Consider the following 18,502-nt stretch of genomic DNA (forward strand, 5'->3'; position numbering starts at 1 on the left):
CCCTGTTTTTATGAGTAACTAGAATTATAGAATTACAGTACTAAGAAAGGCCTATATATAGCCAGTCAAGTGTTTTCAAACTCTGTTTCGGGGGCTGTATCCATGGAGGTACTTTCAATATTCTGCAGATGTTTGGGTTCAATGTTATTACTATTTTTTTTAATGTGGTTAGTTCTTGAGTTCTTGATTATGAATTCCTTTTTTTTTGGTCTTTTTGCCTTTTCTAGGGCCACACCCTCAGCATATGGAGGTTCCCAAGTTAGGGGTCTAATTGGAGCTACAGCTGCTGGCTCACACCACAGCCACAGCAATGCCAGATCCGAGCTGCATCTGTGACTCAGATCCTTAACCCCCTGAGCAAGGTCACGGACCAAACCCGCAATCTCATGGTTCCTAGTCGGATTCGTTAACCACTGCACCACGACGGGAACTCCTTGATTATGATTCCAATCCTTATTTTGACTTTCTTTTACAACCTCTCTCTTAAAATCCAGTTTTCAGAAAATCCAGTTTTCAGTAGACCTTACCAATACTAACCAATAAATTAGCTTAATTTCTTTGTCAAGAAATCTCTGAAATAATGATTCCTAAATCATCTTGGAGAAAGTACACATTCTTGATGCCAGATACATTTTTGAAAAAGTGTACCTTGCTAAAATAGCTTTTCAGAAGTCCATTCTCTTTAGTGGATCCTAAAATCTGGAAAGACCTATTTTTGGGGTTAGAGATTTCCTACATAGAATAGGAAATGGGTAAATCAGAGGGTTTTTTGGTTTGTATGTAAATGTGTGTCTGTGTATGCATAGTAAGAATTATTCATTAATTAAACATAGAACCTTATATATTTTATGTGGCTACATATTTTTGTATGTAAATGCATTCTTCAGTGCCTGAAAGGGCACATACATAATCCAACAATAGTTACCTTGGAGAAATCAGGGAGGAGCCAGAATCAGAAAGATGGGCAGGAGTTCCTGTCGTGGCGCAGTGGTTGGTGACTCCAGCTAGGAACCATGAGGTTGCGGGTTCGGTCCCTGCCCTCGCTCAGTGGGTTAACGATCCGGCGTTGCCGTGAACTGTGGTGTGGGTTGCAGACGCGGCTTGGATCCCGCGTTGCTGTGGCTCTGGCGTAGGCCGGTGGCTACAGCTCCTGTTGTGCCCCTAGCCTGGGAACCTCCATATGCCACGGAGCAGCCCAAAGAAATAGCAAAAAGACAAAAAAAAAAAAAAAAAGATGGGCAAAGAGGATTTTGCCATTTACAGTGTCAGATTTATTTTAAAGGAAAATGATTTGTTTATATTTGATGTTATTAAATATTAACTTAAAAACAATGATTTATTAAATCCTATGTGAAACAGTTTTGAAGGGAGGAAAAAAAAAAAGAAATCAAGATGACTGGTGCAAGATAGCCTTCCCCATCTCATGCTATATTTGCCCGAAGATCTCCATTTGTGCTTCCCCTTGCTCCTTATAACAATCCTTAATTTACCCACTGCTCAGTGAAAACTTTCTGTCCCTTTCCACAAATGTGGTTACTTTCTCAGGCCTTGGGAAAAGCTGGAAATGGATAGTTAGAGAGATGAATCTCTGTGGTTGGGTCTGTGCCAGGTTATTTCTATCAGACAGGCCTGGAGGCTGCTCACATCATTGGCTACCTTTACACTTAGCTTTTAGGATTTTGTTTCTACATCTTTTAAGTAGATACACTTTTATCCATTTTGTGAGTCTTGTACTGAGGGTTAAGTAGTATATGAAGGTATCTTTCACAGTGCCTGACACATAGTTATATAGTTAGGATCAATAAATATTAGATCCCTACCTTTTCATTGTTTTGTTCTTTTATACCCCCAGGAACTGTGATAGAAACTGATGATCTAAAATAACAACAGCAACACAAACGAAAAAAGAAAGTAAGATGTGATTCTTTTCTGGGAGCTATGTAAATAGTTAAATGCAGTAAGGTGGTTTGAGTTCTGTGATGTGAGTTTACTGAGAGGATACAAAGAAAGGAATGAGACTAATAACTACAAGTTATCAAATATTTACTGGGAATTAGGCACTATGCTAAGTGCTGTTTATACCTTATTTTATTTAATCATCCCCACAACCCTATATGGGATGGGCTGTATTACCCCAGTTTTACAAGTAAGGGGATTCCAGCATATTGATGTTAAACTTCTTGCTCCAAATTGCATATCTACTCAGTAAGAGAATTGGATTTTGTGTTTGCCTGACTCCAAAGCCCATGTGTTTAACCCCTGCTTGGGGATTGAGAATAGAGGCAAGACATTTTAAGGAGAAGTTTTATTAGTTCATCTTTCCATTCACCTTTCCTTTACATATTTCAAAAAGGATGTATGGTGGCTTTTAGAAAAGGTAACTTTTTTTTTTGTCTTTTTGTCATTTCTTGGGCCACTCCCACGGCATATGGAGGTTCCCAGGCTAGGGGTCAAATTGGAGATGTAGCCACCGGCCTACACCAGAGCCACAGCAACGTGGGATCCGAACCGCCTCTGCAACCTACACCACAGATCATGGCAATGCCGGATCGTTAACCCACTGAGCGAGGGCAGGGATCGAACCCGCAACCTCATGGTTCCTAGTCGGATTTGTTAACCACTGAGCCACAACGGGAACTCCTGGAAAAGTAACATTTGAGTTGAGTTTTGAAAGACTAAGCATCTTTCAAGTAGGGCCAGATGGAGGCAACAAGATGGAAGTACTGTGAAAGGATCCATTGACATGTAGCCTTTACATTAGCCCCAGACAAGGGTGAAAACAGAGGCTGGAGAGATAGGTTTGGCTAGATACTTTAGATGCAGTATTTCAAAATTGAGAATTTATTCTATGGGCAGTAGGGAGTTAATAAGAATAATGACTCACTAACAACTAGTTTCATTAACATTGAAACATACCTCATGTTTTCGCCCGAGATAGAGTCGCCTTGCTTGATCATTCTCATTCATTTATGAATAATACGTGGCAATTTTCAGAAATTTCAGCCAGCCTCTGAGGCTAAAGCTTTAACTTTAGCCTCTTTCAGCCTATAGAGGATCTTGGAAGGAATGTTCTGTGTCCTGTAAGAGCCATTCCCAAGGAAGAATTTTTTTAAAAGGGATTTGGGCATTGGAACTATTGCTAGAATGTTTTCAACTTGAGGGATAGGGTTGCCATATTTCAGAAAAAAGAACGACATTGATGCTCAGTTAAATTTGAATTTCAGATAAATAACAATTTTTTTTTGTCTTTTTGCCTTTTCTGAGGCCACTCTTGTGGCATATGGAGATTCCCAGGCTAGGGGTTTAATTGGAGCTGTAGCTGCTGGCCTATACCACAGCCATAGCAATGTGGGATCCTGGCTGCGTCTGTGATGCTACACCACAGCTCATGGCAATGCTGGATCCTTAACCCACTGAGCAAGGCCAGGGATCGAACCCTCAACCTCATGGTTCCTAGTTGGATTTGTTAACCACTGAGCCACGACGGGAACTCCCTAACAAATATTTTTTTAAAAAGTGTATAATATTTGGGGGCATACTTATACTAAACAATTACTGTTGTCTATTTGAAATTCAAAGTTGTCTGAAAAAGGAGACAGGTTGGGGGTTAGGGAGATGGGCTGGGGGTTTGGGATGGAAATGCTATAAAATTGGGTCATGATGATCATTGTACAACTATAAATGTAATAGAATTCATTGAGTAATTTTAAAAAAAGGAAAAAATTGACATTTGTTCATTTAAACTTCAAAAGTATAGGGTGTCACATTTTCATATGATGGCCCTCTGAGTTGGCTACTTTGTTCTGATATGTGTAAAATTCCAGATTTATTAAATTGTAGTCACCCCCGCTATTATCCCATTTCCCAAAGTGCTGAAGTTCTGTAGGACTCAGTGCCAGGAGAAACGTGTGCTGTGTACAGTGCACTACCACTTCCCACACATCTGGACCCGAAAAAGCATGACCCCAGGGCAGTGAGAAACAAAAGAGGAAAATCAAGGCTTGGGTCTCTGTGAGGTCTTTCAGGGCTGACCTTGGATATTTTGCAGCCTTCCAGTGGCCAGGCAGCCTGGCTTGAGTGGTTTAATGTTGAAATTCTTTTAAGTGATTGTGCTGGTTTCCTTTACATAAACCTTATCTCTTCCTTGGAGTGTGTTTTAGTTTGCCTGGATGGAGTTGCGTATTCATTCTGTTGGCTCTCTTGAGTCCTCACATTGGCCTCTGTTTCTGTGGGATTTCATTCTTTGCTTATTTGCTTTAGGAAGAGGCTCACTAATAAAGGAGGGCAGCCATAGGGGGCCAAGGGATCCTCTTGTGCAGCTGCTTACTAGGACTCTGCCTCCTCAGGGTGTAGGGAGTTCAGTTATAATTATGAAATGTTTAAGCTGAGAAGCATCTTAACATGCTCTGTTATAATGGGGCATGAGAAGTGGTCCCCTTGACACTCTCTCACAGTAGGTTTTTTTTTTTTTTTTTGATGTATCACTTGATACATTAAAGAATTCTGCAGCTAGAAATGTTATAAAATTCTTCTGTTATAGCCCCAGCTCATTACAAATAAGGAATCTGAAGCCCTGAGAGGTGAAGTGACTTGCCAAAAGATTATGCAGCAGGTTAGTAGTAGAAATGTGGACATAGGAGCTCAGGTCTTCCAGCGTCAGGGTGGTGCTTCTTATTCATGTGTACCAAGTCCCTAACACACACACACCCACACCCACACCCCCCCCCCCCCCCACACACATGCTTGCGCCAGGGCACCACATCCTGCTGTTAGAATCCATTTCCACCCTACTACTTCTCAGTTTTTCTTTAGCTGGTGTTTTTGGTATTTCATTACCTGTGGATGTGTGAGAGATGTATGATTCCCTTTCCTTTTTTCTCCCTCTTAGATGGGCACTTGGCTGAGGTACAGTACCTCAGTTCTTAGACTGTGTACTTGCCTTGTTTGTACGCTTTTCCCTGAGGAATTCTCTGAAGTTCTTTTTTAGGTGATCCCTCAATACTCCAGGCAACACAGGGAATCACCAATGCCAGAAATCACAGTATCAGATATCCCTATATTTCTCTTGTATGTAGAGGAATTTACAATGTCATGAAGAAGCAGAATAATAAGATGTCTAAGGGCCTGGGGATTAGGTTAACTTAAAGTTTCAGCTCTGACTTTTACTAGCAAGTGACATTCGGCAGTTACTTTTGTCTTTTTGAGCTCAGTTTCTTTAAATATGAAATGGTTAGGGATTGGATGCCAATAATAGCCCAGCTATTAAGATTCTTCATAAGACTGCTCTGAGACTTAAATGAGAAATGTTTATAAAGTGCTTCGCATAGTACCTGGCAAGTCATAAGCACTCAATTGCTGCTCGTTGCTTTATTATTGTTACTATTATTGATACTTTTATTATTAATTTTCCATAAAAATGAACTATTTTGGTTTCCTACACAATGATCTTGGGGTTGATATTATTCCTATCTTCATTAAACAAAATCTCTCTTAATCAACATTTTGGATTTCTAAAAAGAGATTTCTCTTTTGCTATAATAGAAATAGAGAATACACTCTTCTAAGTAAAAAAAAAGTAAATTTCTCTCCTAATCAAAATCCTCCTTATCTTATTCTTAATCATATCTTGTTTTAAATTATAATTTCTTAAGTTCTGGTTTCCAGTTTCACTTCCTTGATGAAATCTCTTACCATTCCACATCTCTCTTCTTCGATTTCCTGATTTACATTCTCTACTCCAAATGATCTGGAGAGCAGTTTCGAATATTTTTCACAAGAGTCTCTTTTTAAATCATTTTCCCATGAGTGTTATGATTAAAACATATTTTATTTTTAATTTTTTTTTGCTTTTTAGGACTGCACCTGCGGCATATGGAGGTTCCTAGGCTAGGGGTCTAATTGGAGCTACAGCTGCCAGCCTACGCCAGAGCCACAGCAATGCCAGATCTGAGTCGCATCTGTGCCCTATGCCAAAGCTCATGGCAGTGCTGGATCCTTAACCCATTGAGGCCAGGGATCGAACCTGCAACCTGATGATTCCTAGTTGGATTCATTTTTGCTGCGCCACGATGGGAACTCCAAAAAGCATATTTTAAAGCTATTTTTCTTATTAGGGAAATTTCAAACACTGAAAACATAGAATTAGTGAAAATAGTGTAATGGGCTCCATGTATACATTATCCAACTTCAATAATTATCAGTATTTTGATAATCTTGGTTTACCCATCCTCCCTATTCCCATTTTATTTTGGCTAGAGTAGTCTAAAGCAAATCCCTAGACATCATATAAATTCATAGGTAAATAGTTCATTATTTTTTAAAGATTTTTTTCCTTATAGTTACAATGCTATCAGTCTAACAAAATTAATGATATTCCTTTTATCATTTAACACCCAGTCAATATACACATTTTTTGTATTGCCTCAATTAACACTTGAATCAATAGTTGAATCAAGCATCAAAGCCTACACATTGCATTTGGTTGCTGTATCCCTTAAGTTTCTTTTAATTGATTAAAGCTCTTTTCCCTTGCTTTTAAAATAATTTTCCTAAAAACTCAAAACCTAAACAGAAATACAAACCAGAATGCATTTATTATAAAGAAGTCATTTCCCTATTTAATAAATAAAGCATATGTAACTGTCAGTCAGAGGGTATGGTTAGTATAACTAGAATTAGCATGCTGAATCGATATCAGTACAGTTAAAAGCAAAGAAATTTACTCTTTTAGTTAATTTGTGCATTTTTTTTCTTATAGCATATTTCCATTTAGTTTTTGAAAATAGTGCAGATAGCTTAAGAAGTTTAGTCCAAAAATATAAAGTTGAAACTAACTGATATTTACTATAGAAAGACAATTCTTAATTTAAACACCTAGAATTAAGTGTTTCTCAGCAGGCAAACTTCCTTTATATCTGGAGACACCCCTAGTCTATTTTCACTGATGCTGGTTGATGATACTGTCCTGCTCTCTGGGTCTCAGACTTTGTTTTTAGCTTGTTCACTGGCTACCCCCAACTACATGGATTTTGCCTTTTCTATGTAGGCAACACAGGGGAGGGGCTGAAGGAAGCATCTTGCTTCTCCTGGGATTGGAAGGAGGGGAGAACATGAAGGCGGTGGTCCTATGGGAGAATACATCCCATGTGAAAGCTGTATTCCCAGTTGAATACATCTAGTTCTAATCGTCCAACTAGAACTCAGATGGCTTTTAATTTTGCACCGGTTGAGTGTACTCTTTTACTCACTGTTTCACATAGACTAATTTTCATACTCAGTGGCACTATCAGCTCTTTGAGGAAGATTATCTTGTGCTATGAGTGAGTAAATATCCAAACTAATAGTTGCTTAAGCAAGAAGGAAGTTTCTTTCTCTCTCATGTATCAATTGGATGTAAGACTTCAGGGCTGACACGATGCTCCATGATGTTTGAGACATGGCCTCTTTCTATTTTGCTGGTCTTCCAAGTGAATCTTTCATTTTCATGGTTATCGCCTAGTCCAGGATGAATGCAGGAGCCACATCCATAGTGGCTCCCACTTTGTAGCAGTGGGAAGGAAATAGGGCAAGGAAAGGAAAGCTTCCTTCTTTAAGGGCACCTCTCAAAAGTAGCAATTTACTTATGCTTTATCTGGTTGGTCAGAGCTTCGCTTCAAGTAAGGCTGGGAAACATAGTCCTTATTCTAAGTGCCGTAAGACCAGGCAGATATTGGTGATTCTTCACAAAGGGAAGAATAGATATTGGGGGAACAGTTAGCAATCCCTGTTGGTAGAGGAATGACCAAGAGTTATACATTATATGTCCCTAATAATGCCATCGATACCTAAGAGATAATTATCTATTGATTCCAGCTAGGAAGGATTTTTTTCTATTAAAAAAAATTATGTGTGCAGTATTTTACACACATGATTTGTTGATTTTATGGCCTTTCTTAGGATTCTACTTGCCATTTTATTAAATTGTCCCTATGAGATGCCCCTATTTTAAGTTGAAAATTTCTTTCTTTTTTTTTTTTTTGTCTTTTTGCTATTTCTTTGGGCCGCTTCCGCGGCACATAGAGGTTCCCAGGCTAGGGGTCTAATCGGAGCTGTAGCCGCTGGCCTACGCCAGAGCCACAGCAACGCGGGATCCGAGCCGCGTCTGCAACCTACACCACAGCTCACGGCAACGCCGGATGGTTAACCCACTGAGCAAGGGCAGGGACCGAATCCGCAACCTCATGGTTCCTAGTCGGATTCGTTAACCACTGCGCCACGACGGGAACTCCTAAGCTGAAAATTTCTATCCAACTAATAATGAAATTCTAGGTCTCATTTGGTTTTTATGTATTTTAATACTGCATGCAACTCACTTTTACTATTTTCTGTAAAATTCTTATAAAAGTTTGTATATATGTGTATATTTTCCTGGTTCATAGTGTCTATCAGATTTCTTAGTAAATCTTCATCTCATAAAACATTAAGTAAGAATCATTGGTGTAAACTAGAAAGGAACCTGGGCAGTTTGATCCTGAGCTAGTAACTTTGCCAAGTTGCTTCTTGTTATTTTCCTGTTACTTTAGTAATCTGTTCTTAACACATAAAAGTATTCAGAATTCTTTGGAGGGGGTCAGTATGCAAGTACTTTTTGGCAGAGTAAATGTTAAACTAATTGTTTTAAAAGTTTGGATTTTTGTGTTTTGACTTTTATTTTTTATTTCAGCTTTACTGAGGTATAATTGACATAAAATTATAAAATATTTAAAGTGTATATAGTCATGATTTGATATACATAACATTGTGAAAAAATTCCTACCATTGAGTTAATTACACATCCATCACCTCACATGTTTATATATATATATATATATATATATATATATATTTGTCTTTTGTCTTTTTGTTGTTGTTGTTGTTGTTGTTGTTGTTGCTATTTCTTGGGCCGCTCCCGCGGCATATGGAGGCTCCCAGGCTAGGGGTCTAATCGGAGCCGTAGCCACCGGCCTACGCCAGAGCCACAGCAACGCGGGATCCGAGCCGCGTCTGCAACCTACACCACAGCTCATGGCAACGCCAGATGGTTAACCCACTGAGCAAGGCCAGGGACCGAACCCACAACCTCATGGTTCCTAGTCGGATTCGTTAACCACTGCGCACGACGGGAACTCCACATGTTTATATTTTATTTTTTGGTGAACATTTAAATTTTACTCTTAGCAAATTTTAATTGTACAGTGCAGTGTTATCAACTCTAGTTACCATGTCTTACACTGAATTCCCAGACTTTATTCATTTTATAGCTAGAAGTTTGTACCTTTTATCAACCTCTCTTATTTCACCCACTCCAAGGCCCTGGCAACTGATTTTCTATGAGTTTGACTTAGCTTTTTTTAAAGATTTCATAAATAGGTGATACCATGCTGTATTTGTCTTTCTCTGTCTGGCTCATTTCACTTAGCATAATGCCCTCAGGGCCCATCTATGTTGTCACTAATCGCAGGATTTCCTTCTTCCTCATGGCTGAATTGTATACACGCGCGTGTGCGTGCGCACACACACACACACACACACACAGTGCAATACTATATATATATATATATAAAACATATTCTTTACCTATTTATCCATTGATGGACAGACACTTAGGTTGTTTCCATATCTCAGCTATTGTGAATAATGCTGCAATAAATGTAAGAGTGCAGATATCTCTTTGAGATCCTGTTTTCATTTCTGGATATATACCCAGAAGAAGGATTGCTGGGTCATATAGTAGTTCTACTTTTAATTTTTTGAGGAACCTTCATACTGTTTTCCCTAGTGGCTGTACAAATTTACAATCTTTCCAAGAGTACACAGGAGTTTCCTTTTCTCCATGTCCCCGCCATCACTTGTCATCTATTGTCTTTTTGATAATAGCCATCCTAAAAGGTGTGAGTGATATCTCATTATAATTTTGACTTGAATTTCCTTGATAAATAGTGATGTTGAACACCTTTCATATACCATATGTATATTTTCTTTTGGAAAAATGTCTATACCCATTTTTAAGTGGATTTTTTTTATATTGAGTTATATGAGTTCTTTATATATTTTGGATAGTAAGCCCTAATCACATATATGATTTGCAGATATTTTCTCCCATTTCATAGGTTGAATTTTCATTTTGTTGATTTTTTTTTTTTTTTACTTTGCAGAAGCTTAGTAGTCTCACTTGCTTATTTTTGCTTTGTTCTTGTTCTCTGTGCATTTGGTGTCAAATCCAAAAAATCATTGCCAAGACCAATGACAAGGAGCTTACCCCCTATGTTTTCTCTTAGGCATTTTATGTTTCATGTCTTACATTCAAGTCTTTAATCCATTTTGAGTTGATTTTTGTTGTGCTGCAAGATAGTAGTCCAGTTTCATTTGTTTGCTGGCTGTCCAGTTTTTCCAAGAGTATTTATTAAAAAGACTATCTTTTCTCCATTGTATAGTTTTAGTTCCTTTGTCATAAATTAATTGCTTATATATGCATGAGTTTATTTCTGGGCTCTCTATTCTGTTCCATTGATCGATATGTCTGTTTTTATGCCAGTACCATATTGTTTTGGTCACTATAACTTTGTAGTGTAGTTTGAAATCAGGAAGTGTGATGCTTCCAGCTTTGTTCTTTTTTTTTTTTTTTTGCTTTTTGTTATTTCTTTGGGCCGCTCCTGCGGCATATGGAGGTTCCCAGGCTAGGAGTCGAATCGGAGCTGTAGCTGCCAGCCTACGCCGGAGCCACAGCAACGCAGGATCCGAGCCACGTCTGCAACCTACACCACAGTGCACAGCAACGCCGGATCGTTAACCCACTGAGCAAGGGCAGGGATCGAACCAGCAACCTCATGGTTCCTAGTCGGATTCGTTAACCACTGCGCCACGACGGGAACTCCAGCTTTGTTCTTCTTTATCAAGATTGCTTGGGCTATTTGGGGTGTTTTGGGGTTCCATACAATTTTTTTTTCTAAGCCAAACCATATCCAGTTTTATTAAAATAATAAAATTTTCATAAACAATCATGGTATTTCAGGCAGGACATGGGCAGATAGTCATTAACAGTATACAGTAACTTTCAGACTCCCTTTTTCAATGGACTGTCAGAAATCAGAAAGCCATTATAAAACCCAATGAAGTCCTCATGTGGTGCTCCGAACAGGAAGAATTTAAGAGTGAGGGTTGACATTTCACATTTAGCTCGTTGTTTAACAACTTTTCATGAGCCAACCTTGACTTTCAGGGAATGAAAATGAAAATGGCAGAATTATCAGTCTGAAGATCCACAATCTGAAAAAGGAACCACTGCTCTTTTTGAGAGATGCCATCTCAGTGGTGACACTGGAAGGTACAGATTGCTTGACATTCTGGTAACCATTTTTTTGGTTACCAGAGGCCCAGCAGGTCTCTGGGTTAAAGGGAGTCAAGTCCATGCTGAAAGTGGAGAGGGACAAGCAAACATAAAAACTAAATTTAGCTTTTTCACACTGCAAGGTGTTTTTGCAAAGGTGGCTAATATGTGCCAACATCAAGGAATCCCTCCTTCCTGGGAACCAAGAGGAAATCTCTCAAAACTAGATGGGAAATGTGGTTTTGTTTCGTTTTTTCCCTATATCAGTCCGGCTTCAGAGGCATTCAGTTAGCGACATGTGCCTTTCTCCAAAGCCAACAATGAAATGTTCTGTGTGCTGACAACATACTTTAAAAAAAAAAAGTAAAACGAAATTCTTCATTTTTATAAAACTTGATAAAAATAGTACTTCAAACTGTATAGTCACCAGAAGTACACAGTTATCAAAAATGCACACACTTCAGTTTGTATCTCTAGCATCTTCAGCTTCCACTGCCTGCTCCGTTTTGACATCTCCATTTTCTGCAGGGTTATTCCCATCCTTGCCAGTATCAGTTTTCCTTTTTTTCCCTTTGGGTACTTTCTCTCACTGCTTTTCAGGGATCTTTTTGGGCTTGGGCTCTGTCTTTGAAAGAGCAGGTTTAGCAGATAACCTTGCAGATCTTCTCTGTTGTTCAGCCTTCACCTTGGCTTTTCCTCCTTTAGCATCCCCTTCAGCCTTTCTCTTGGGCATGGTGGTGATGGCAGCAGGAATTAGGCACTGGACACTGTCTTGTGACTTCTGAAAGTTCTAAACCAGTTTTAAACCAGTTCTCTTGTTTAAAACTGGTTCCCTGTTCTTTTTTCCCTTCAAAAATAGCATTCTGTTTTTGAAGGGAAAAAAGAACCTGAGAATAAGGGGTGTGCGTACATATAGACATGGTGGTGGCAAACTTTACAGATAGGGCAACAGTTCTGAAGTCTTTCCTAATAACGCTGAGTGAAGGACGAAGTCTTTGTATTTTAGCTTTTCCAATTATGTAAAAGAGATGGTCTGCTGAAACCAGTATCTGGTACCTATGGAGTCAGCTGCTGCTTTACAAAACTTGATGTCTTTTATTCACCAGGGAAGACCAGATTGTAGAAATAAGCTATGCCAAAACCCAAATGGCTTAAAACAACAAAAGAGTATTTACTGCTCCCATTACATGTCCACCATAGGTTAACAGAGGGCTTTGTTATGCAACACAATTGTCCTCACTCTGGGACCTAGGTTGACAGAGCAGCCGCCATCTGGAACATTGATTGTCAAAGTAGCAGAAGGAGAAAAAACAACTCTGTAGGGTCTAACATCTGCATCCAACTTTGGCTTGGAAGTAACACAAACCAATCTTGAGAGTTTAGGGTTTAATTAAGTTTTATAAGGAAAAAAACTGCACTGAGATAAATAGAGAATCTTATATTTAGGACCTCGAATTAACTTGCCTAGAATGAGGGTGTGTGCATAACAGACGCAGAGCTCAATAAGAATGAGCCAATCGTGTTATATGCCAGCCAAAAAAGCCAAGATGATTTCTGGTTGGAATTATAATATCCATAGCAAAATTGATTCCTAATAGTTCCACTATACACTCTAGTGGTTAGACCATTTCAGAAGTATCTATTCAGATTTGGTATCATACTAGGAGAAGGATATTCTTAAAGAGAAATGAGTCTCGGTAAAAACAGGAAGGTCATGGTTCACAAAAACTCTGATGTGAGGAATGGTTGAAGAAACTGACTGCTGTTTTATCTAGGTAAGAGAAGATAGAGAGGTGACATCCTAGCCTCCTCTAAGAATGTAGAGGAGGGATTCAGCCTATTTCTATGCTTAATAACAGAAGGTAGAATGGGACTTAAGAATGGATGTTAAAAGGAGGAGGATTTCTACTCAGTATTGAGAACTTAGTGATTAGAACGGTCCAGAAATGGCATAGACTGTAGGGTTTGGTTTCTAGCTCTGCGAGAGGTTCTAATTGAACATGCTTGTTGTTGATTATGATACCATGTTGTCTCTGGTTGAATTTTATTCTTATGTTGTTGACTGGATTTCTGTTTCATTCAGTTAGGAGGCTATTTGAATCTTATTTGGAAGTTTTTAGACTGATGGTTGGTCTTTGAAAAAATGTTTTGCAAAATAAAATAAAACATCTTTCAGGGGTCATTAAATGACCAAGTTGAAGTCAGACTGACCTGTATTCTAATTCCTTCCTTATAAGCTTTATGACCTTGGCAGTTTAGTTACTTGATCTCTCCTAGCCTAAATATGCGCCTCTGTAATATGGGGTTAATAATGTTGCTGGAGAGGATTAAATTAAATGAGCTAATGCTCATAAAGAGCTTGGTACAGAGTATATACCCAGAACGTGGACACTGTCACTTATTAATCCTTTATTTGGATTTTGTTTGACTCAGACTAATGTGGTATTTAGTAAAGGCTTTTAATTAATTAATTAATTTCTTTATTATCTGTTTCTCTAGAGTTACTTTAGGATTCAGGGTCAAGTCAAAAATTTTAATGATTTTAATATTCCTCCATTCATTTACTTTCCTCACACTCAAATGTTCTAGAGTCAAGTTTTCTGATGACTTCTGTAGCTGTCATTACTGGTCATGTGCGTAGTAAAACACATCATACTTCAGCATCCAAATGTTCAATTGGTCTTTGAACAACTGCTTCTCTTGCTCCGTGAACACTTCAGATTTGGGAGCCATGGGCCAACTCATGTGTAATGCCCCTTCTTAACATTTTTCCTCACTTTGAAGGCTTTTTTAGTTTTTCTTTGACCGTTATCTAGAGTGAGGCTCAGATAATCATATTAACTTGACCTTTCCATTAGGCCACAGAAAGCTCAAAGAAACCTCACCTAAACCTTTTTTTTTGCGGGGGAGGGGGAGACGAGCTTCAGAAACAATGGCATTTGCTGGCATTGAAATTTGTGCTTTTTATGACTCATTTTACCCTGGCATTGACCAAAAGTGTTGTCATACCCATGAGTCTTTTGGAAGTAATTGGCTTTAAAAGTCCTGCATTAAGTTAAAATGTGACCAGTCATATCATATGCATGTTCTGTTTTGCAATTCTGTTTGCATATTCTGTTATTCATGCTCTGCTGCAGAAACCTATTGATAAAGGCATATTTCTTCACATAGATAGCAGGCTTGTGTCCAGCTCTTTCTTACCTGTTCTGCTTAGATGCCAACTTGTCTCTCTTTTTCATTGGGATCAAGCTGATGGCTTTGTTCCTAAGCAATTAATTCTTTACTTCTCCATAGGGACTAGTGAAACCCAACTACATTGTGATACAGAGAAGCATGAGACCTTTGGAATTTATGAATCATAGCAATCAAATCTGGAAGTAGTCATGTAGCACTTTGCCTGAAAACATATTATTGAGAATTCAGTTTATGTTTATTGCTTTTCCCTAGTGCCAGTTTGATTGTTAAGTCAGTTAAAAAACTGCTCACGCAGCCATTGTGTGAGGAGACTTATGCTGGCAAACACTCCAGTGTTGCAGACATTTATTACTAAACCGGGCAAACATTTCCATAAATGTTCAGGCTATTTTTCCTTTAGAACAGTCCTCAAAGGGCATTTTACACACGGGGTCCCACGTTTTTATTAGCACTCCCTTGACTAATTGGTGTTAAAGTGATGTGGGGGCATGTTTTCAGTTTTTTGGGGGGAGGGGTTTATTTTTTTTTACAGACGTATTTCCTTAGGCTAATCTTAATTTTCCTTAGAAAACTTGAGGTTACTGTGCTAAATTTTATTAGATTAGCCTAATTTTTAGTATGGAGGAAAGTATTAAGATATTTGAATTTCTCACTCGGTATAGATACACATATGCACAAGTGAACTGCTAGATAGAGTAGTTCAGGTAATTTAATATCAGTAACTTTCACATGAAATATTTATTTATTTATTTATTTATTTATTTATTTATTTTTGCTTTTTAGAGCAGTACCTGCTCCATAAGGAAGTTCCCAGGCTAGGGGTCAAATTGGAGCTGCAGTTGCCAGCCTACACGACAGTCACGGCAATGAGGGATACAAGCTGTCTCTATGAGCTGCTCCACAGCTCACACAGCTCATGGCAATGCTGGATCCTTAACCCACTAAGTGAGGCCAGAGATGAACCCACATCCTTATGGATTCTAGTCCAGTTTGTAACCTGCTAAACAATGAGAATTCCCACAAACGAAAGCTATTTAAAGCATTATGTTTGAGTTCTCTTTGTGGCTCAGTGATAATGAACCTGGCTAGTATCCATGAGGATGTGGGTTTGATCCCTGGCCTCACTGTGGTGTAGGCCGGCAGCTGTAGCTTTGAGTCGACCCCTAGCCTGGGAACTTCCATATGCTGCAGGTGTGGCCCTAAAAAAAAAAGAAAAATGAAAGCATTATGTATCCATGTTTTCATTTTTAAAATAAGACTGATAATGGCACTGTCTCAAAGAGCTGTTGTGAAATTCCAAGGAGATTGTACATTACGCATTTAATCCAGTGCCCATGGCATCATGAGTGGGTATTTGTTCATCCTAAACTTGTGAGACATGAGGAGTATTGTTTCCTGAACTTCACAGGTGAGGAAACTAAAGCTCAGAGGATTAACGTGGACCTCTAAGGCCATGTGGCCAGTGTGTGGTTGAGAATGGGATTTCATTCTGAGATTCTTTTTTTTTCTTCATTCTGAGATTCTTAACTCCTAGTTCAGTGCTCATTCTCTCTCGGAAGGTCCAGTGGGGAATTAATGACATAGTTTTAAGCAGTAATTTTTTTCTTTTTTCTTTTTATGGCCTCATCCATGGCATATGGAAGTTCCTAGGCAAGGGATCAGATTGGAGCTTCACCTGTCGGCATGGCGACACAGGATCTGAGCCATGTCTGTGACCTATACCACACTTCACGGTAACGCTAGATCCTTAACCCACTGAGTGAGGCCAGGGATTGAACCTACGTCCTCATGAATCTTAGTCAGGGTCATTACCACTGAGCCACAACAGGAACTCCCTAAGCAGTAATTTTTAATCCTTATTGTTCCCCAGAACCAGCTATAAAGCTGTAGAACCATGTGGATGCTTTGGTTCCAACAATGGGGATTCTAGTACAGTAGGTATGGCACGGAGCCTGAATTTGTAGTTACAAACTCTCTTGGTGCTGCCCATGTGCTGTCTCTTCTTCATTCTCTATTCTTTGTATTTCTGGAACTCCTTTTGGGTGTATGTTGGAGCTTTTCCTTCTATCCTTTATCTATTCACTTTCACCTTTTTCTGTCTTCAAATCTCTGTGCTGCCCTCTTCATTTCCCTTTTTTTCCAAGTTCATTTTTGTTGTTCATATAAGCTTTTTTTATGTGCTATAAGATATTTGGCTGTCCATTCATACTTTACTGAAATACTCTAATAAAAAGTTTGGCAGATGTAGAGTGGGCTTGTCAAAATATACTTTATTGCAGAATGATCAGGCAAGGGCCTGACCATTTTTTCAGTAGCTTTTTCTTTGACCCTTAGCAGTATGAGGACCTTAGCTGGACCTTTCCTTTGGAATGGTTTGTTGCCCCAAAGGAGAACTCTCTAATCTCTAGCCCTAGTGATATAACCTAGATTTTAGCATTATGAGCAAGAACTTGGCAGTAGTAGACTTTTACTTTAGCTACTGTTTATAGTATGGAACTGCTGCCTTCAGCTGTGCCTGATGTCTCTGAGCCTGTAGCACTTCAATTTCAATCTGTTTATAAGAATCAATATTCAGGTTTATGCTGGGTTGGGGTAGAGACAGTTTCCTGGCTCTGCATGGTAGAACAACTTTTTTTAGAATCCTTTACCAGTATTTTCCCATGTTTAGTGATACTTGATGCATCTAGTTCCTGATTCTTTCTGGGGCTCCACAGTATGAACCTACATCCTATAACCCCTCCCAGTCCTAGCCCACTGCTCATAGGTAGGTAGCTTTCTGCCTCATCCAGTATGTTGTCCAGGTTAAGACTGCCAAGTGTTGGGATTTGATGGCTGCAAGAGGAAAAGGCATGGGACCTTCTTTTCCTTCTTTTTCTTTCTCACTATAGTTCTCCTCCTGGAATCTTCCTTTACATACTCAGATCTACACTCTTCTGCAGACCTTAATGCTAGTTCAGGATATAGCTGCAAGCAACAGAGATCCTGACTGTGAAAGGTAACATGAGAAACTGCAAGTCTATTCCTCTAGCCCCAGTGTTGTAAACCACTTTCTTGCCAGTTTATCAATTGCATCTCCGTCCCAAAGGTTCAACTCTCTTAGAAAAGCTTTAAGGACTCTTTATTTGTGTGTGAGTGGCAAAGTTTTCCTTTTGTGGACTCAGAGGGTCTTAAAATGTCTTGGTCTTTTCCTTCAAGATGTGAGTAAAAACAAAGAACACAGGAAGGGTTTTTTAAATCTGATTTTGTGCTTACTAGTGATTAAGAAACATATATATATATATATATTATTTAATTAATTTATTTATTTGTTTTTGCTTTTTAGGGCCACACCTCAACATAGGGAAGTTCCTAGGCTAGGGGTTGAATTATAGCTACAGCTGCCTACCTACACCACAGGCACATATCGGAGCTGTCTGCAGCCTTTACCACAGCTCACAGCAACGCTGGATCCTTAATCCACTGAGTGGGGCCAGGGAGCAAACTTGCATCCTTGTGGATACTAGTTGGATTTGTTACCACTAAGCCACCATGGGCACTCGAGGAAAAATTCTGAAAACTAAAATTGCTGGTAAGACTGATAGATGATTTTGTATTTCTCAGATGGTCAGAGTAGAAAGAATCTGGCTAAAAGTTACAAGCGATGACTGTAGCAGTGAAAGGAGGCAGGCAGATTGATCCTAGAAAAGTATGCTCTGTTCATAAGGCCTTCTCTCTTTGTTCCTTTTTCTTTTCAAATTCTCCCTTTCCTCAAATGCTAAATAACAGATAATTCAGAGAGGATATTCTAGAACTCAGCTATCTTTATTTTTGAATCCAGGCTTTGATGATTTTTAGGTATATAAATTTGAACAAAGTTAATAATAATTACAACAATGTGATACTGGCACAAGTATAGACAAATAGACAAATAGAATTGAAGTGATTCCAAAACAGACTCACTTAAATGAGTTATGACAAAAGTAA

The 18,502-nt window shown here is 38.9% G+C and overlaps 1 pseudogene; it reads right to left on the minus strand.

Moving 5' to 3' along the window:
* Positions 1 to 11,804: 11,804 nt before the first annotated feature.
* On the minus strand, positions 11,805 to 12,077 carry LOC125138187 (non-histone chromosomal protein HMG-17-like; annotated as a pseudogene).
* Positions 12,078 to 18,502: the final 6,425 nt, after the last annotated feature.

The sequence above is a fragment of the Phacochoerus africanus genome, chromosome 1 (assembly GCF_016906955.1).
Source record: "Phacochoerus africanus isolate WHEZ1 chromosome 1, ROS_Pafr_v1, whole genome shotgun sequence".
Lineage (NCBI taxonomy): Eukaryota > Metazoa > Chordata > Mammalia > Artiodactyla > Suidae > Phacochoerus > Phacochoerus africanus.